General features: G+C 45.7%; 1 long non-coding RNA gene across 1 annotated transcript in view; it reads left to right on the top strand.

Moving 5' to 3' along the window:
* The window catches only part of LOC143809283 (uncharacterized), a 168,367-nt gene extending 147,141 nt beyond the window's left edge, over positions 1 to 21,226 (top strand). Inside the window, exon 4 of the long non-coding RNA XR_013222194.1 lies at positions 21,168 to 21,226. This is a non-coding gene — a long non-coding RNA (uncharacterized LOC143809283). The remainder of the gene's footprint in view (positions 1 to 21,167) is intronic.
* The last annotated feature ends 771 nt before the right edge of the window (positions 21,227 to 21,997 follow it).

Raw genomic sequence — 21,997 nt, 5'->3', positions numbered from 1 at the left:
GCTGACCCCATCCCTGGCCACCAGACCCCCAAGTTTCCCAGGAAAACTGTGATGGAAGGCCCTGACCAGACAATTAGCATTTATAGCTTGAGCAGGGACCCAGTATCTCTCTCCGTAAGCTCTCCAGTGAATGAGGTACTGGAAGGAATTATGGACTTTCTGAGAATCAACAATCCTTTGCACTTCAAACTCCAAACTGTCATTTAAAGAAACCAGCGGAGGTGGACATTAAGGTGTCACAACCAAAAGGGACAAAACTTTTAGCAGCGATTTATGGAATACATTTGGAATGTGAAAAGACGGAGGGAGTTTTAATTTGAAAGCCACTGGGTTAACAACCTCTAAAATTCCATATGGTCAAAAAAACTTAGGACCCAATTTTGCACTTTCAATTTAATATTTTTTTGGAAGAATCCCATACTTTATCACCAAAGTTGAATAAGGGACCCCCTGAATGTTTGCTATATGCCTTCTGTATCTCGCAATGCAGAGCCATCCCAATATTCTTCTGAACCTCCCTCTAGACATCCCCAAGTTTCTGTATGGCAAGTTCTTCTCTAGTACATCTAGTCATCTTTGAGAATTCTCAAAATGAGGATGAAAACCATGAATACAAAATAATGGCACGGTTCCAGTAGACTGGTTAATCTGACTGTTGAAGGCGAACTCTGCAAGAGGTAAGAATAAGGACCAGTCCTCCTGCTGAGCTGCAAGAAAATATATTCGAATTTCCTCCAACGACTGATTTGTCATCTCAGTGTGACCGTTGGTTTTAGGATGTGCCAAAACTACCATATGACATAACTACTGTGAAAAATGGAGAGCTTTGGGGAGCACCCAGAGTACTAAAATGACCCTGCAGCTGGGATTGAGATGATTGTAGCCTCTGGTGATCCTTGACCAGATCCTGAACCGTCTGGGTCAGATTCATCACCTGGTCTCAAATTGCACGAACTGGATCCATTGGTGAGTAAAAAAAGTATATGGCCAGACGTAATGTGATGCTAATCACTACTCATGGACACACCGTGAGGCAGAGAAGACAGACGTTATGGGGTCAGTACCAAGCACGTGCTTAGATAACAAAAGGAAAAGGCAAAGACGCAAGTCATGTCACGGTCCAAGGGTCAAAATACCACAAGATAGCTGATCAAGCAAAAGGACAAGACAAAGGTGTAGTCAGAACATGATCCAAAGGATCAGGCAGCAGAAGATCAGAACTCAGAACAACAGAATCAGGCAAACACTTACCGTGAGGCACAGACTACGTTTGACAGGGATCGGGGCAGACAGCCCAGTTAAAGAGCTTGGGCAATATTCAGAACACCGAACACCTGTAGAAAGTCACACACTTCCCAGTCACAGATTGGACAGCTGAACTCTCAATTGAAGCACCAACAGCTCAGTACGCCCATCACAAGATTGGACAGCCGAGCTGTCAATCAAAACAATGACAACTCAGCGTGACCCAGTTTCCATAGGACAGCATAACAATCACTCACAGAGCAGAGGAATTGTGACAGTTACACTAAATGTCTGGTCAAATTGACCATCGGGGGGGAAGATGTCCACAGACAGTTAATCACCTGTACCACCCCTAAGTTATCGCAGCAAAATGTAACCTTATTACAAAACAGTTCACCCCAAACTTCAATCCTTTCCACGATGGGAAGCTTCAACAATGCCATATTATACACCAGGCCCTTTGCTCTGGCTACGAACCTACAAACCACCTATCCTGAAAATAGTCACCAAACCCCTGCGAACCTGTTGCATCGGTAAACAACTCCAAAAAAGATGACCAAACTCTCAAATCAGCTTTGTGACTAGGCGGTGACCATATAAAATGAGCCTGGTTATGGATACCTGACATTGCTCCAGCTAACCTATTGCAAAAAATCCATCCCATTGGCATGATGCGGCATGCAAAGTATAATTTGCCTAGGAGGGACTGGAGCTGCCTCAACCTTATCTTTTTACTCTGTATCACAAGCCGCACCTCTGCCCTCAAATCCCACACCTTATCCATAGGTAATCGGCATTCCATAGACATAGTTCAATTCCTAAGGAACGCATCACTGTCGCTGGACCCTCCATTTTCTCGGAAGCTAAAGGAATCCTCAAATTCCTTGCCACCTGTTCAATTGTATGCAAAAGGATCGAAAATATTGTACAATCAGCAGGACCCAGACACAAGAAATCATCCAGGTAATGCAGCACTGACTGTTGGCCCACCTCCTGTCTAATTACCTATTCCACAAAAGTACCAAACGTCTCAAAATATGCACATGAAATTGAACGACCTATTGACAAACAGCAGTCTACAAAGAAATCATCACTCCACATTCAGACCAAAAGATGAAAGCAATCCAGATGTACTAGTAAGAGGTGAAAGGCGGCTTCAATGTCCATCTTAGCCATATGTGCCCCGCCTGCATATTCGCATCCAGTCAGCTGCCTTATCAAATGAAACATATAACACAGAGCCAGGTACGGACTAGGGCTTAAATTCAGTCCTGGCATTTGAAATCACACAGACCCATGTTGTCCCCATCCCCATGAACCAGATGGGATATATTACTAATATTACCCTGGATGGAGGAAAGGAACATTTTCTACAAGACCAATATTTCTAACGATACCCGTGGCCTGCTGGGGTAAGTGACGGAGTTAGTGACTTTATGCTCCATCACAACTCTTAACAGTATGGGTATCTTGAAAACACTAATTCTGTTAACAACGTAGCAGACAAGGCAGCCCATGACCAGAAAGGCCCTCCTGGCATTTGCCAGATGGCCAGTCCAGCCCTGCACAGAACATACATGGTTGCTGATCCCATCATTTACTGATAAACCCACCGGGTACGATAAATGATGTAAAACTATGTATATATATAAAAAAAAAGATTAAATAAAACCCCAGACCTGATTAAATTATAAAACATGATAAAAAGCAGAAATAAGACAACATATGATAAAATAACACTATAAAAAAACGACTTAAAAACAGAAATCACTTGTTAACCCTTTCAATGGTAAGATTTAACCCTTCAGGCGCCAGAGTCCCCAACTTAAAAATCCCAAAACTTTCCCTATTCATCAAGCTCCCATATACATTGTCTGGTATAAAATCTATAATCGTTAGTTTAAGAGATTCTAAATTTTTTTGGTGCTTGGTTAAAAAATGCTTTGATAGGCTGTAAAACATAAAACCATTCCTAATATTTTAGCGATGCTTGTTCAGTCTTGCGTGCATGGTCTGTACAGTCCGTCCAACGTATTGGAGCCCACATCCGCATTCTATTAGATATAGTACAAATGAGGATTGACAGTTAACATGGTAGTTGATTCTGTAATTAATATTAGTAGTATTGGATGTGAATTCTTTAACACCATTTCTGATGGAGTTACAACACAGACATTTTGCAGATCTGCAAGCAAAACAGCCGGGATTTTTTGTTAGCTGGGTCGCAGACATGGCACTGGGGCTAATAACTGTATTGCTGGGAGCGACTAGGTTGCAGAGTGTGCGATTCCACCTATAAATTATTCTGGGGTGGGTAGGGATGTGACCTGAGAATATAGGGTCACCTTCCAATATTATTATTATTATTTATTATTATGGCGCCATTTATTCCATGGCGCTTTACATGTGAGGAGGGGTATACATAATAAAAACAGGTACAATAATCTTGAACAATACAAGTCACAACTGGTACAGGAGGAGAGAGGACCCTCTGTCAATATTTGTTTAAATACCCCTTCCTGCTCTCCATTAATAAACTTCCACCTGATGAAGACGGTTTAACCGTTGAAACGCGTTGTGGTTCAACACTAAAATCCTTGTTTTGGTCTCATTTCCAGCGCTCCTAGGACCGTTATTACTATTCTTTACTGCAGCCTGTACCATGTCGGCATTGGCTGTCGTTAAACTGACAGCAACATCCTGGTTTCTGGTTGGCCGAAGGTGTCGACCCTTCAGTCAAACCCCCAGCCCCTGAACGAAAAGGCTGAGGAGCAGCATGGGCCATGACTATGAGGCGCATCCATAATGCGATATCCTTATAGTCCCCCATAAACTTGGTCTCATAGCTTTTCTCTGCCTAAATTGCTCGTTGTAACGAAGCCAAACATTGCCACCAAAAACCCTATAGGCTTCACCAATAGAATCCATATAGCAGAACAATGCAATTCTGGGGGGAGGGGGGCTTTTCCCCTATAACACCTGCTAAAATGGCAAATGCCTCCAGCCAATTTAAAAAGGTATGGAGTATTGACCTATATCGTCTTTTTTCTCCTCCTCTTTCTCACTCACCTCTGGCTTTACTTTGTCTAGGTTAAATTTCATCAAGGGGAGTAAGGAAAAAACACCCACATACTTGTCCATCCAAATTTTTTCCCTGGTCTCCTGAATTAGATGGGCCCCTAGAGTGGCATAAAAAAAACAAACATATACCTCTCCTCCAACTGCATCATCTAAACTAATACCATGGACGCCATGGTTGAAGCCGTCCCAGAGATGGCCAATCCCGATGGTATTGGGAGCTGATGTACCCCAAGCTAGCTCGCTAGGAACTAATGCCTGGGCGGTGGGTGCCCCCCCCTTACCTATGCACTAACTGGGCTCACTACCGGCTGTTGGGAGAATTGGGGCATTACATCTCTAAAACCACCCAAAAGTAGTTCCACAAACTTGCCAAAACCCTGAATGCTAACTGAACCACGTGAGGCAAATAAGGCAGGCAAAAGCTCCTCTATACTACATACATTAGACAAATTATAGGATGAGACAGACGATGACAAACATATATGAGGGTTCTCATCAGGCTGACTTTGGGCAGAAGCCGGAACAGCTGTCACACAGGAATGTAGCCGTTGTACGCCATTACTGCCACCGTCACTGTCTTTCTGGTTGTCATTGGCCTTCAAGAATTTTAAAGAGTTAATCCTCTGTGGAACAGTGCAGGGGAGCTGAGAACTTATAGCCCTTCCCATCGGTGTTGCAATGGTTGGTGTATTCCTTCAGGGCCTCCCTACTACCCAAGGAGTAATCCGAGGAGCAGTAGCTGTTGCCCCTGGTAAAGACTACAGTAGGGGTGATGCTAGCAACCTGAGGGGCGGAGCTGATCGCTGTCCCCGCACCACAGCAACTCTTCTAAAGCTGATCCCAGAGCCCTCAGCCTGTGGCTGCGGCCGGTTCCACATCACTTCATGGTGCTGGGCCACGTCATTACCCGGCGCTTCATGGTGCTGGGAGATGTCATTACCCGGCGGCCAGAAGTCCTGCCCCTCTCATGCTTTCTCTCCCCTACCTGGGTTCTCTGCGCCGACTTCCCGATCCGGAAGCACTTACCTGGTCTCTGGGTGGCCTCTGCTGGAGATGGTGGCAGGTTCCTCATCCTTCTGGATCCCATGCGACCTTAAGGCTTAGGCATTTTGGCAGTTGCTGGCGCCAAGCAGAAGGGCACGATGGATTGCTGAGCTCGCCCATCACAGAGTTCAGCTGTTCCTGCAGCCACTCATGGCCATGTCTCTCCACCACTTCTCTCAAGGAGGCCATCACATCTGGATCCATGGCGTCGGTCCTGGATGTGTCCTGGTCCTGTATCTTGAATGGCAGCCACACCCCTTGGATAATAATAATAATCTTTATTTATATAGCGCCAACATATTTTGCAGCGCTTTACAATTCAACAGTTCATATACAAGTCATAAGTAACAACGTTAAAGATAGTACAATAATTAAAGCAAAGATAATGATGACCCTGCCCGTAAGAGCTTACAATCTGCAATGAGGGGGTACTCAAAATACAAGTGCTTATTTACAATGATGGTCCAGCCATTTTGAGGGAATGGGGATAGATAAAGGCTGCATGAGGTTGTCACCAGCCAGTATGTGTGGTGCTATTGTGTTCAGTGGAGTTTGATGGAACATGATAGGTCGCTCTAAACAGATGTGTTTTCAAGAGAGTGCCTAAAATTGTATAAGTTGTGGTTTGTCCAGATTTCTTGGGGTAGAGCATGCCAGAGGATTGGTGCAACTTGTGAGCAGTCTTGGAGCCAGGAGTGTGAGATACGGATTAGTCCAGATGTTAGTCGAAAGCCACTTGCAGAACGGAACAAGCGGTTAGGTCGATAAACAAAAATGAGGGCGGAGATGTAGGGGGGTGCCGCACTGTGGAGAGCTTTGTGGGTGAGAACGAGCAGTTTAAAATAGATCCTATAATGTATGGGCAGCCAGTCCAATGACTGGCACAGAGCAGAGGCGTCTGAGTGTTGTGGATTCTGTTGGTGGGCTCCCTCTGGTGGTTACTGCTGGTACTGGGTGACTGGTGGGTTGCGGCCTTTGGTTTCCACCTGTCCATCAGAGGCTGGGTGTTTCCTATTTTACCTGGCCTTTCTGTCATTTCCCTTGCCGGCTATCAATGTGTTCTGATGTGCTCTGTTTGGTTCCTGCCTACCTGCTCCCAGATCTTTCAGGATAAGCTAAGTGCTGATTTTCAGTTGTTTGGTTTTTGGTCCAGCTTGCTTAGAATGTCTCTATGCTAGCTGGTTGCTCTAGTGGACTGAGGTTCTCCCCATGTGCCATGAGTTGGCACATGGGTTCTTGTAATCTCAGGATGGTTTTTTTTGATTAGGGTTTTTTGCTGACCGCTCAGTCCCCTTTTGTATCATTCTGCTTTCTAGTTTTCAGCGGGCCTCTATTTGCTAAAGCTATATACATCATCTCTATGTGTGTGCCTTCCTCTCATTTCACCGTCAATACATGTGGGGGGCAACTATACCTTTGGGGTTAATTCCTCTGGAGGCAAGTGAGGTCTTGTTTTCTCTGCAGTACTAGTTAGCTCTTAGGCTAGTGCGTGGCGTCTAGAACCAACGTAGGCACGCTCCCTGGCTATCTCTAGTTGCGTTTGTCAGGCGTAGGGCAGCGGTCAGCCCAGGTTCCATCACCCTAGAGCTCGTCCGATATTTGTTATACTTTGCTTGTCCTGTGCTATCCCTAGCCATTGGGGATTCATGACAGTATAGCCGGCCCACAAAGTGTTAATTGTTTGGGCTGAAGCAGGAGGAAAAGAAGTGTTCAAGGAAAATTTTTTTTTTTTTTTCCTTCAGAGTTTTGCTGCCTAGCCCTTAATTGCTGTCTAGCTGCTTCTTACCTCCTCTTAACCCTTGAATGGCTCTGATCTTAGCTGTTTATCATGGATGTCCAGAGTTTGGCTTCCAGCCTGAGTAATCTCGCGGCAAAGGTTCAAAATATACAGGATTTCGTTGTTCACACTCCCATGTCTGAACCTAGAATTCCTATTCCAGAGTTTTTTTTCTGGAGATAGATCTACCTTCCTGAATTTCAGGAACAATTGTAAATTGTTTCTCTCTTTGAAATCTCGCTCCTCTGGAGACCCTGCTCAACAGGTCAAGATTGTTATATCGTTCCTACGGGGCGACCCTCAGAATTGGGCATTTGCATTGGCACCAGGGGATCCTGCATTGCTCAGTGTGGATGCGTTTTTTCTGGCATTGGGATTGCTCTATGAGGAACCTAACCTAGAGATTCAGGCTGAAAAGGCTTTATTAGCCCTCTCTCAGGGGCATGATGAAGCGGAAATATATTGTCAGAAATTTCGGAAATGGTCGGTGCTTACTCAGTGGAATGAGTGCGCCCTGGCTGCAAACTTCAGAAATGGTCTTTCTGAGGCCATTAAGGATATTATGGTGGGGTTCCCTGTGCCTACAGGTCTGAATGAGTCTATGGCTATGGCCATTCAGATTGATCGGCGTTTACGGGAGCGCAAACCCGTGCACCAGTTGGCGGTGTCTTCTGAACAGGCACCTGAGACTATGCAATGTGATAGAATTCAGTCCAGAAGTGAGTGGCAAAATTATAGGCGGAAAAATGGTTTGTGTTTTTATTGTGGTGATTCAGCTCATGTTATATCAGCATGCTCTAAACACACAAAAAGGGTTGATAAATCTTTTGCCATTGATACTCTGCAGTCTAAGTTCATTTTGTCTGTGACTCTGATTTTTTCACTGTCTTCCATTTCCGTCGATGCCTATGTGGATTCAGGCGCTGCCCTGAGTCTTATGGATTGGTCATTTGCTAAACGCTGCGGTTTTAGTCTAGAGCCTCTGGAAGTTCCTATTCCTCTGAAGGGAATTGATTCTACACCATTGGCTATGAATAAACCGCAGTATTGGACACAAGTGACCATGCGCATGACTCCCGTTCATCAGGAGGTGATTCGCTTCCTTGTACTGTATAATTTACATGATGTACTAGTGCTTGGTCTGCCATGGTTACAAACTCATAATCCTGTCCTGGACTGGAAAACAATGTCTGTGCTAAGCTGGGGATGTCAGGGGGTTCATGATCATGCACCTCCGATTTCTATCGCTTCATCGACTCCTTCGGAGATCCCTGCGTTTTTGTCAGATTATAAGGATGTTTTTGAGGAGCCTAAGCTCAATTCGCTCCCTCCTCATAGAGAGTGTGACTGTGCTATAGAATTGATTCCTGGCAGTAAGTTCCCTAAGGGTCGTTTATTTAATCTGTCACTGCCAGAGCATACTGCTATGCGGAATTATATTAAGGAGTCCTTGGAAAAGGGACATATTCATCCATCTTCGTCCCCTCTGGGAGCAGGTTTTTTTTTCGTGGCAAAAAAAGATGGTTCCCTGAGGCCTTGTATAGATTATCGCCTTCTGAATAAGATTACAGTCAAATACCAGTATCCATTGCCATTATTTACTGATTTGTTTGCTCGCATTAAGGGGGCTAGGTGGTTCACTAAAATAGATCTTCGTGGTGCGTATAATCTGGTGCGGATAAAACAGGGTGATGAGTGGAAAACCGCATTTAATACGCCTGAGGGCCATTTTGAGTATTTGGTAATGCCTTTTGGACTCTCCAATGCTCCGTCAGTCTTTCAGTCCTTTATGCACAATATTTTCCGTGAATATCTGGATAAGTTTATGATTGTGTATTTGGATGATATTTTGGTGTTTTCTGATGACTGGGAGTCTCATGTTCTACAGGTCAGGAAGGTGTTTCAGGTTTTGCGGGCCAATTCTCTGTTTGTGAAGGGCTCAAAGTGTCTCTTCGGAGTCCAGAAGATTTCTTTTTTGGGGTACATTTTTTCTCCTTCTACTATTGAGATGGATCCCGTTAAGGTTCAGGCTATTTGTGACTGGACACAACCTACATCTGTTAAGAGCCTTCAGAAGTTCTTGGGGTTTGCGAATTTTTATCGTCGGTTCATTGCTAATTTTTCCAGTATTGTTAAACCTTTGACTGATTTGACTAAAAAGGGTGCTGATGTTGCTGATTGGTCTCCTGCGGCCGTGGAGGCCTTTCGGGAACTTAAGCGCCGGTTTTCTTCTGCTCCTGTGTTGTGTCAACCAGATGTTTCACTTACTTTTCAGGTGGAGGTTGATGCTTCCGAGATTGGAGGCGGTTTTGTCACAGAGAAGTTCTAATGGCTCGGTGACGAAGCCATGTGCTTTCTTCTCTAGAAAATTCTCGCCCGCCGAGCGCAATTATGATGTGGGTAATCGGGAGCTTTTGGCCATGAAGTGGGCATTTGAGGAGTGGCGTCATTGGCTTGAGGGTGCTAAACATCGCGTGGTGGTCTTGACTGATCACAAGAATCTCATTTACCTTGAGTCTGCCAGGCGTTTGAATCCTAGACAGGCTCGTTGGTCATTATTTTTTTCTCGTTTCAATTTCGTGGTTTCATACCTGCCAGGTTCAAAGAATGTGAAGGCAGATGCTCTTTCCAGGAGTTTTGTGCCTGACTCTCCTGGAGACACTGGGCCTGCTGGTATCCTTAGGGATGGGGTAATATTGTCCGCCGTATCCCCAGACTTGCGACGCGCATTGCAGGAGTTTCAGGTGGATAAACCGGATCGATGTCCACCAGAAAGACTGTTTGTTCCGGATGATTGGACCAGTAGAGTCATCTCCGAGGTCCATTCTTCTGTGTTGGCTGGTCATCCTGGAATATTTGGTACAAGAGATTTGGTGGCCAGGTCTTTTTGGTGGCCTTCCTTGTCTAGGGATGTGCGTACCTTTGTGCAGTCTTGTGAAGTGTGTGCTCGAGCTAAGCCTTGCTGTTCACGGGCTAGTGGGTTGTTGTTATCTTTGCCCATCCCGAAGAGGCCTTGGACGCACATTTCCATGGATTTTATTTCTGATCTCCCGGTTTCACAGAAAATGTCCGTTATCTGGGTTGTGTGTGACCGCTTTTCTAAGATGGTTCATTTGGTGCCCTTGCCTAAGTTACCCTCCTCCTCTGAGTTAGTTCCTTTGTTTTTTCAGAACGTGGTTCGTTTGCATGGGATTCCGGAGAATATCGTTTCTGACAGGGGATCCCAGTTTGTGTCTAGATTTTGGCGGACGTTTTGTGCCAAGATGGGCATTGATTTGTCTTTCTCGTCTGCATTCCATCCTCAGACGAATGGCCAGACGGAGCGAACTAATCAGACCTTGGAAACTTATTTGAGGTGTTTTGTTTCTGCTGATCAGGATGACTGGGTTGCTTTTTTGCCACTGGCCGAATTTGCTCTTAATAATCGGGCTAGTTCTGCCACGTTGGTCTCTCCTTTTTTTTTGTAATTCGGGGTTTCATCCTCGTTTTTCCTCGGGTCAGGGGGAATCTTCGGATTGTCCTGGAGTGGACGTGGTGGTGGACAGGCTACATCAGATTTGGAATCAGGTGGTGGACAATTTGAAGTTATCTCAGGAGAAGACTCAGCAGTTTGCTAATCGCCGTCGCCGCGTGGGTCCCCGACTTCTTGTTGGGGACTTGGTGTGGTTGTCTTCTCGTTTTGTCCCTATGAAGGTCTCTTCTCCTAAGTTCAAGCCTCGGTTCATCGGTCCTTATAGGATCTCGGAGATTCTTAACCCTGTGTCTTTTCGTTTGGATCTCCCAGCATCGTTTGCTATTCATAATGTGTTCCATCGGTCGTTGTTGCGGAGGTATGAGGTACCCGTTGTTCCTTCGGTCGAGCCTCCTGCTCCGGTGCTGGTGGAGGGAGAATTGGAGTATGTTGTTGAAAAGATCTTGGATTCTCGTGTTTCCAGACGCAAACTCCAGTATTTGGTTAAGTGGAAGGGTTATGGTCAGGAGGATAATTCCTGGGTGGTCGCCTCCGATGTTCACGCGACTGATTTGGTCCGCGCCTTCCATAGAGCTCACCCTGATCGCCCTGGGGGTTCTCGTGAGGGTTCGGTGACCCCTCCTCAAGGGGGGGGTACTGTTGTGGATTCTGTTGGTGGGCTCCCTCTGGTGGTTACTGCTGGTACTGGGTGACTTTGGTGGGTTGCAGCCTTTGGTTTCCACCTGTCCATCAGAGGCTGGGTGTTTCCTATTTTACCTGGCCTTTCTGTCATTTCCCTTGCCGGCTATCAATGTGTTCTGATGTGCTCTGTTTGGTTCCTGCCTACCTGCTCCCAGATCTTTCAGGATAAGCTAAGTGCTGATTTTCAGTTGTTTGGTTTTTGGTCCAGCTTGCTTAGAATGTCTCTATGCTAGCTGGTTGCTCTAGTGGACTGAGGTTCTCCCCATGTGCCATGAGTTGGCACATGGGTTCTTGTAATCTCAGGATGGTTTTTTTTGATTAGGGTTTTTTGCTGACCGCTCAGTCCCCTTTTGTATCATTCTGCTTTCTAGTTTTCAGCGGGCCTCTATTTGCTAAAGCTATATACATCATCTCTATGTGTGTGCCTTCCTCTCATTTCACCGTCAATACATGTGGGGGGCAAGTATACCTTTGGGGTTAATTCCTCTGGAGGCAAGTGAGGTCTTGTTTTCTCTGCAGTACTAGTTAGCTCTTAGGCTAGTGCGTGGCGTCTAGAACCAACGTAGGCACGCTCCCTGGCTATCTCTAGTTGCGTTTGTCAGGCGTAGGGCAGCGGTCAGCCCAGGTTCCATCACCCTAGAGCTCGTCCGATATTTGTTATACTTTGCTTGTCCTGTGCTATCCCTAGCCATTGGGGATTCATGACATCTGAGTACCGATTAGCCAGATAGACGACCCTGACTGCTGCATTAAGAATGGACTGGAGAGGGGAAAGTTGAGTGAGGGGGAGGCCAATTGTTAGAGCATTACAGTATTCCAGGTGGGAGTGGATCAGGTCAACAATGAGTGTCTTTGTTGCTTCCATGGTGAGAAAGGGGTGGATTCTAGAGATGTTCTTTAGGTGTAAACGGCAAGAGCCGGCAAGAGATTGTATATGAAGGAAAGACTGGTGTCAAACACTCAGAAAGGGTAACCTGCTGCCGGGGTGTTATTGTGGTGCCACACAGCTTCAGGGAGGTCAGAAGACGGCAGGAGCAGAAGAAGTTCAGTTTTGGAAAGGTTGAGTTTCAGATAGAGAGAGGACATGATGTTGGAGACTGCGGACAGACAGTCACTGGTGTTCAGTGGTACAGCGGGAGTAAGGTCACGGGATGACGTGTATAGTTGTGTGTCATCAACATAAAGATGGTACTGAAAGCCAAATTTGCTGATGGTCTGTCCAATTGGGGCCGTGTAGAGAGAGAATGAAGAGGGCCAAGGACTGAACCCTGAGGGACCCCAATAGTGAGAGGAATTGGATGCTCTTCTTATAAGGGTACTCAAATACATCCTTCCCTCACATCCTAATTAGCCAATCCTGATTCAGAATCCCCCCACACACTCCATGTGACCTGGCCTCTTATTCAACCATTCTACCCTCTGGTGTACAAACCCTTACCTAGCCTCTTATTTACAATCCCCTGTAATGGTCGGGCCTACACTAGCTGTGCCTGCTCCAGCCCTATCTGGATGTAGCTTAGGATCAGTACAGGATCAGTAATGGAATGTATGTACACAATGACTGCACCAGCGGAATAGTAAGTGCAGCTATGGAGAATAATACAGGATGTAACTCAGGATCAGTACATGATCAGTAATGTAATGTATGTACACAGTTACTGCACCAGCAGAATAGTGAGTGCAGCTCTGGAGTATAACACAGGATGTAACTCGGGATCAGTACAGGATAAGTAATGGATGTACACAGTGACTCCACCACCAGAATAGTGAGTGGAGCTCTGGAGTATAATACAGGATGTAACTCCGGATCAGTACAGGATCAGTAATGTAATGTATGTACACAGTGACTGCACCAGCAGAATAGTGCGTGCAGCTCTGGAGTATAATACATGATGTAACGCAAGATCAATACAGGATAAGTAATGCAACCTATTTGCACAATGATTCCACCAGCAGAATAATGAGTTCAGCTCTGGAGTATAACACCCAGGGGTAGGTTATGCAGACTTTAAAAGACAGGAATATACGTTTTGCTAACTGAGCCAATACAGTATAAGTGTGGTGTGTCCCCCACCGATCCCACTCTGTACATCCACACCTTTTATTCTGAAAGAAATTAGTTCTGTAATTTTCTGTAATTTGTGAGAGTACGCCTCTTCTGAAACCCACTTTATTAGCAGGGATTATGCAATCCATCGCCGCAATAAGGTAAATAACCTTCGATGTAAACACGTCAGGAGCAGCGTCCCCATGGAGGGGTCAATATTTCCACCTCTCCAACAATGTGAAACATTGAGAACGTTTTCTTTATCCCCCTCTGCTGACCTATGGAAATGAGTGAAAGGTAAATTCAGGGTTTTTTCTATTTTCGAGCCCATCTTTCCATTAACACCTTATAGAAAATAGCGGCGGTGATGAACAGAGGCTGCGGTCAGGGGAACGGCTGTCTGGTGTTAGTCTTTCCAGTGACGAGAGTGAATTCACTCTGCTATTTGGGGGCAAGAGAAAGGAAGATGTCGTATTTGCTCAGCTTGTGGAAAAAAAAAATCAAAGACAAACAGACCATTGGGAAGATTCTGGGTGAGGCCTCCTCCTCCTCCATGTTAGACTTTCCTGCAGGACTCCCGTACTGCTGGCCTGCCAGGCATGTACTGTACTCTGGGGTTTACTAATGTTTTGCAATCATTTATATTCATTTATATAAAGGGCTTACTGTGTGATGGCATAAACTGCACAAGATCCTATCAATGGGAAATGTGAGATTTGCTATTTCAGTTTAATTATTATATTTACAGCCCTTAATTACATTAAACCTGTGGATGTTTATTATGGCACTCAGCAATGAGTTAAAGGGGTTTTGCCATCTCTAAGATCCTGTCTCAATATATAGTAGGTGTAATAATAATATTAGCAAATATGCTCACCTGGCCCCATAGACACATTCGGAGAAGCCAGGTTGGGACAGTCAGGTCACCTGGCCACATACCTCAATGGACTGTCAGTTCCTAAGCTTGTTGTTACCTCCTCTCTCTGGATGCCCGCCAAAAGGGGGTGCCAATGGTGTGGGTAGCCGGCCCTGGAATGCCCAAAATCACAGCCCCTTTATTCCCGGAGAGCCAGCGGAAGGGGGAGACTATCTTTTGCACCATCTTCTGTATTTGCTAGGACTGTTCTATATGGTATTGTCTGTTGGTGGTTCAATAAATTATTGCCACACTGTTTTACCCTCACCTGGTTGTCTGAGTAGCATTCTGCCCATGGGAAAAAGAGCGGACATTTTGTGGGATGAGCCCTAGTTCATGCCGTCTTTCTAAAGACAGGCGGGCTAGTGGACGAGAGCACACACTTACCCTCATGTCTCCACACTTGGTGGTAGTGGTGGGATACTACTTAGCCCGGCTGATCCAGGGGAAATGCAGGGGACTGGTGTTCGTAGACACCGTCCAAGGGCTCCACAACCATGGAAGTATATAGAAAGACCCAGCAGACCATAGGTGATGCATACACAGGAGGTTTTGGGCACCACCATGTCCGACCCCTTGGGAGAAGGACCGGAGGGGATTTACAGCTGCAACAAGAAATGGCAACTACAAGAACTGTGCCGACTTTGATGGATCAAATACAGGACCACTGACACTCAGTCTGATTTGATACAGGAATTGGTCCTTTGGGATGCTCAGGACGTTGTGGAGGGTAATGAGTTTGACCAAGAAGAATTGAACTGTCTGCAAAATCAAGGATCAAGTGGCAGTCTGCAATCAAATATCCAGTAGTAAGTAGCCCGAATTCAGGAGTTGTTGGTCGCATTGGGACCCAGAGCCTCAAGTGGGAGGAGCTGGAAGAGTATTTATATTGGTAGGAGCAGATCCATACCATCAAGCTGAAGAATCATGGGGGAAGTGGTGCCAAACTGTTCTCCTTCATCAGCTTCGGGAACCACGGGATACGGAGGGCGCCATGTGTGGACGCAATCTATACAAGTTCAGTTCTCGATTACGTGAGGAGTTACCCAGCTCATGCTGGGGACCAGGAGAAGGATGATCGGGATTATCACATCTGGCTAATTAAGATGGGTGAGGAGAATGTGACGACATCACATGTATTCTTAATTATGCCAGACATATTTTCCAGTAAATCAAGAGACATAGACAGGGCCGGACTGGCCATCGGGCAGTTCTGGCAAATGCCAGAACGGCCGGTCCCTGTAGCTCGATCTTTTGCCCCCCTTCATACTGTCAGCTCCTGCAGTGAGAAGCGATCGAGCTGCTCTATTAAAATCACTGCCGCCACGCAGGATGAAGTTGGCGGCTGCCCTCTGATGTCCTGATCCCCAGCTGTGGTGTGCAGTGAGGTAACTGAGACAGGTGGGGGTGGGGGTGCGCGCTCTGCTCTTCTCTGCTGCTCTGACTCTGCCACTTGCACTTACTGCTGTTTGCTATCAGGACATCAGACCGCCCACTTCCTCCTGTCCAGCGCGGTGGCAGGGACCTGGGACAGAAAAGATTTAGGAGCTGCTGATAAACGAGTGTCCTGAGCAGAAGCACAGAAAGCCCCGGAGTTTTACCAAGGAGAAAAGAAGCTGTTTGAAAGGCAAGCATTAATAGAATTAAGAAGAAAAAAAAGCTGTGTCCACTCTGCTCCCACACCACTAAGGCTTCGTGCACACGCTGCGGTTTTTGCTGCGGATCCACTGCGGATCCGCAGCAGTTTTCCATGCGGTGTACAGTACAATGTTACCGTATGGAAAACCAAAACCGCTGTGCCCATGCTGTGTAAAAAGCCGTGCGGAATCGCTGCGGAAAAAAAGGAGCATGTCACTTCTTTCTGCAGATTCCGCAGCGGTTTTCAACATGCACCAATAGGAAAGTGCTGTTGAAAACCCGCAGAGGAATCCGCAGAAGAAACCGCAGGAAAATCCGCAGTGAAAACCGCAGCGGTTTAGCACTGCGGATTTTCCAATTCCACAGCGGAAAAATCCACAGCAGATTCCGCATCGTGTGCACATACCCTAAGGCTATGTTTCCACGGTCGGTATTAGCAGCGCTTCGGACGCAGCTCCATCTTAAGCGCTGCCAGCTTCTGTACGTGCGGTGATTCCGCATGTGTTCATACAACCGTGCGGAATCACCGCATCCTATACATTGGACTGTGCTATTTATCTTGCAGAGACTGAGCGTCTCCACAAGATAAATAGACATGCTGCGGTCTGGAAAGAAGCCCCGCATGTCCATTTACATAGGGAAGCTGGAGGCGTCTTTGTACACATAGTGGAGACGGGATTTCATAAAATCCCCTCCACTATGGTGTAACATCTGGACGCTGCAGATTGGACCCTGCGGCTGTACACAGCGTCCAATCCACAGCGTTTACTGACCGTAGAAACGTACCTAAACTCAAAAGAAAATCACCACTCCTGTGGTGAACTATAACTCCCAGCATGCCATAGGAGCTTCTGTACATGCTGGGAGTTATAGTTCTCCTCAAAAGGATAAGGATAATAGTCAACCATCTAATATAATAATCGCCAGTTAGGACTTCTGGCTGCTGTCCCCAAATCTCATAAGGCATTGCGGCAGTGTCACTCTGGCCTGGGCCCAACACCCTACACTGCAGTCCCCACTCACCTCACAGCCTTCTCCGCCACCACCAGCTCGGATACGGAGCCTGCGACACCTCTCGTCAGCCTCCTAGTGAAGCCACCTCGGTCTAGCGGGGGGAGGGGTACAAGCATCGCCTCTGCTACCCCGACCCGGCAATCTCACCGCCACCTCCCCCACTCAGTCACACTGCAAAGTCCTCAAAATCAGTCCACAATGTCCCGCGCTCCGCCAGCGGAACCAAGCGCCTCTGATGTCACAGGTCCTGGTACGTAACAGTCCCTCCTTTAGCTGCAGTTCTGTCTATGACTCCTCTGCTTCCGGGCAGGAGACAAAACCAAAATACTAGCAGGGCAAAATATGGTGGACGAGGGCCCAGCGAGATCCCACGAGAGGATGCTGTGCTGAAGAGACTGTCTCAGTGCTGTGCTGCCACCTGTGCAAGTGACATACACATCTCTGCTATTCCCACTGTGTCGTTACTACGCATGCTCGGGGATAGCGGTGACGTGTAGGTCACTTGTGCAGGTGCAGTTCATGGCCGCAAGGCCACGAACTGCGCCTGCACAAAAATGCAGAGGGATGATATAAAACAGATATGTTGGAAAGCGCAAACGGTGTGTGACATGCCCGCTGCTCCTGTCAGCACCACTAAGCAAGCACAGATGTTAATTTCACCGCACTCCTGATGCCATAGCACCTATGGAATCTTAAAGGGAATCTGATGGCTGATGCATGCTGCTGGTTCCACAGGCCGCACGTGTCAGACATTGGCTGTATGAGTCCAGAAAGGTATGTTTGACTCTGAAATGCTGCTGCGTTACAGGGAAAAACATACTTTAAAAGCCACCAAGGACCAAGGCCACATGGGTGACTAGTCAGACAGGCGGGTCCCTGGTGGCTTCTCCCCATCCGCTCCCACTGAGGGACAAGTTTCTTCCTGCGTGCGAGTACAGAGACACACCAGTCATTGGCAGCCGGAGGGGAGAAGGCAGACATGTTTTTCTCTGTGATGCCGCAGCATTTCAGAGACAAACATACCTGACTTAGATCATACAGTCAGTGCCGGACACATGCTGCCCATGGGTCACACAGCAGATATCAACGGTCAGGTTCACTTTAAGTGTACGTGTAAACATTCAGTATTAGGCAGCGCTTTGGACGCAGTGCATGTCCGCTGTGTCCAAAACGCTGCCGGCTTCTGAACGCAGGTGAATCCGCATGTGTTCACTGAACTGTGCGGAATCACCACGTCCAATACATGGTATGGGTGATATTTATCTTGTGGAGACTCACGTCTTGGCAAGAGAAATTAACATGCTGCGGTCTGGAGAGACACGCCACATGTCCATCTCCGCAGGGAAGGCGCAGGCGCCGGTGCACACATAGTGGACATGGGATTTATTGAAATCCCATCCACTATGCTGTAACATCTGGACGCTGTGGGTTGGACGCTGCAGGTATACGCAGCGTCCAACCCGCAGCGTTTACTGACGATGGGAACATACCCTAAAGTGTTTGTTCAGCGCTGCTTACTTCTGCATTGGGAGGTGAGCAGCATTGAAGACATTCTACAGATACCTGACAGGACAGATGCATGAATGGCAGCTATCATGGCCGTGTCTTGTGGGTATGGTTTCACACAGGATATCAGCACCAATCAGTTCCCAATGTGGAAATAAACAGAGCTGGAAAAACCCTTTAACCCAACTGTATAACAATAGCAACTCTAAACAGAAAAATTACAGTTAGTGGTCAATGATTTTTTTTTTCATTTCTTTTTTGTAGAAACGAAAAATGTAAAGAAAAATATAAAATTTATTTTGATATCTTTGTAATCGTATGAAACACCAGAATTAAGTTAACTTGTCATTTATACTTCACAGTCAGCTTAAAAAACAAATATATATATATATATATATATATATATATATATATATATATAGCATATATATTATATTGCACATACATATATACAATTGAAGTCTTACCCCTCTACAGTTTATTGTAAAAGAATACAAACTTCTGCTGCGCTGGCGTCTATTATTGTCTGCATCTCTGACATCACGTCGGTAGTGCTACAGAGGATTAGCTGCTGAGCTCCTGATTGGCTGCAGCACTATTGATGTGACATCAGAACTGTAGACACTGGATCTGCGGAGTGTGAATAAAGTGCAGTTTGTTTGGGGCGTAGTGCTATGTGATATTTTATCGTATAGCACTTGGCCCAGTGTTATTCTATGGGGCAGAGCAGTTCAGCGATTATTTTCTCATGCTGAATCGGCATGAGAGAACAATGGCAGCATACTGCGATTGGCAGCGCACAAATATATATTCACCATGCGACAAGTGGGCCTGTGTAACTTCAAATGCCAGGGCTGAATTTTAGTCCCAGTCCGGCCCTGGACATAGACTATAGTTCATATGAGTTTTACCTGTGACTCTTGTTGTAGATTGAATTGATGTTTGTGAATTATTGAATGGCTGCTGTTTACCTATTATATCAGCTCCTACAGTTTAATGTGCTACTATCCTTGGAGGACAGGGATGCAGGGTCATTGAAAAATCGATGTTTGCTTGTCCATGTAGCTTGTTAACCTTGCAAACAGTGAAGGACAAACTATGCATATTGATTAAATACTCAAACAATAAGAGTTGACCTCATTCCACCTTCCCGCTTAACTGTGGATGATGGCCTGAAGGACAGATGTGGGTATAAAAAAGGACCTTTATCCTTTGCAAAGAGACTCTACAGAATAGCAGCGAAGACTCCAACTGAAGGGATACAGATTTGAGACACTCCACAGGAAGTCAGCTTAAGGAACAAGGGCCCCAGCTAGAGGAATAAAGATCTGATCTTTGACCATCACTGGCCCCATGTAGACATTTGAAGAAGTCAGGTTGGGACCATCCGGTAACCTGGCCCCATGGACAGAGGAAAGGAGAGCGGGCATTTAGTGGAATGAGCCCTGCTCCATGCGGTCTTTCTAAAGGTAGCCGGGCCAGCGGACTAGATCACCGACTGACCCTCGTGTCTCCATAGATCTATACTACATTTCAAATTGAAGGTATTTTCTAATATTATTACACCTATTACATATTGGATAGAATCTTGGGGATGGGAATTCCCCTTTAAGTATCCCTTCTTTCCGCCCTCTGTAGTCAGATTGTGAGTTAGATTGAAAATATATGTTCTTTTCACCCAAGTGATCATAATATAATACTGTTACACTGTGCCAATTAATACTTCTGTACAGTGCCCTAACTTTCATTCTTTGGATCATACTACCATACAATGTCCATATAATAATACTTTCATACAATGCCAAAGAATACTTACATGCAGAGTTAAAACAATGCTAACATACCAATGCCAAATGATAAGTGCATGCAATGTTTAATAGTGCCTGTGCAATACCGACATTCAGTACTGACATTGCTAAATTATACTTCCATAAATTGCCAAATAATACTACTATATACAGTGTCCACTGTATACTGACATTCATTGCCCATATTATACTGCTATACAATGTCAAATTATACTTCCATATAGTAAGTATGAAATACAGTAATTCAGTTTCTAATTAATACTGCAAAACAATGTTAAATAATACTTCCATACCGTGTCCACATAAACATGACAAAATAATACTACTATATATATAATTCCTAAATAGTAAAGGAGTTAATTGTAAAGACCCTGGCAGTCAAGGGCAATAATAATTGTTGGCTTTATCTTCTGCACAGCCACAGTGCCATAAAGCAGTCTACATAAGATGGAAAGTTTCCAACCCACAAAGGAATTTATTTCCATGATGAGTTAGAGATGAGCGAACACAAATTGTACTGTACAGTTACTGTCCAATGCTAAATTCCGAACACGGACTTCTTCTGGAAGTCCGTTGCAATGTTTGAACTTCAAGATGAAGTCCACTGGAGAGAGAAATTGGAATTTTTTTCAAGATCCAAAGTTCGGGTTTCCATTGTTTTCACTGGGGTTCCAGTTTTGGTTCAAGTTCAAGTTCGGGTACCGTTCTGGTACCCAAACCGAACTTTAGACTTCCACGGGTCTGCTCATCCCTAGTGACTGTCATTCTGTGCGGATGAGAAATAGATATGTGAATGCGGTGTATTGTAAGGAATGTGGTTCTGAAAGGTCACTTGTAGGCAAAGGGCAAGCACCACGTGCCATCTATCTAAACCTAATGCATTAGCAATAAATACCTCATCTGCTGCAAATAACAGGTGCTGTTATTATGTCATTTAGGTTGTACAGGACGACTGACCAAGACAATTTACTGGAACCACAGACCACAACAGTGGCGCAGTGGTTAGCACAGCAGCCTTGCAGCGCTGGAGTCCTGGGTTCGAACCCCACCAAGGACAACATCTGCAAATAGTTTGTGTGCAAAGAGTTTGTGTTTGCGTGGGTTTCCTCCGGGTACTTCGGTTTCCTCCCACATTCCAAAGACATACTGATAGGGAATTTAGATTGTGAGCCCCATTGGGGACAGCGATGATAATATGTGCAAACTGTAAAGCGCTGCGGAATATGTTAGCGCTATAAAAATAAATAAATAAAGATTATAACCACATTATTGCCCCCTATATTGTAATACAGGTATTACTGGAACAAGAAATGAAATAATCTCCAGGAATAGTGTGCTGCTAAGCCAGTGTATCTAAACCTATCATGTCTTATGTTGTCTGCTTAGCCAGTGTATCTAATCCTATCATGTGTGTCACAAACACTGCCGACTCACTGCATGTGTGCCTCAGATAGAAGTGTAAATGGTTATTCAGTTTCTCACGCTCAGGCTGGAGTCACACCAGCATATCACATCTGATGCGAGTGGGAGCTGAGTGTCCTGCTACTGTGCTCTGATCCTCTTGCACAGAGAGGATCGGAGCTCAGCTGTGGAGGAGGTGGAGAAATTAATTTCTCCATCTCCTATGCTTCCGACGTCGGCATATACCGCACCACACTCGGGTGATATCTGAGTGCTGTGACTTAGCCAAGTCTTGCTGCCAATCACATCGTATAGCTATTGCTCTCGCCTGCCAATTCGGCATTAGATAATAATGGCAGATCTGAGC

Source organism: Ranitomeya variabilis, chromosome 2 (genome assembly GCF_051348905.1).
Source record: "Ranitomeya variabilis isolate aRanVar5 chromosome 2, aRanVar5.hap1, whole genome shotgun sequence".
Classification (NCBI taxonomy): Eukaryota; Metazoa; Chordata; class Amphibia; order Anura; family Dendrobatidae; genus Ranitomeya; species Ranitomeya variabilis.
This window is presented reverse-complemented; position numbering and strand designations above follow the sequence as displayed.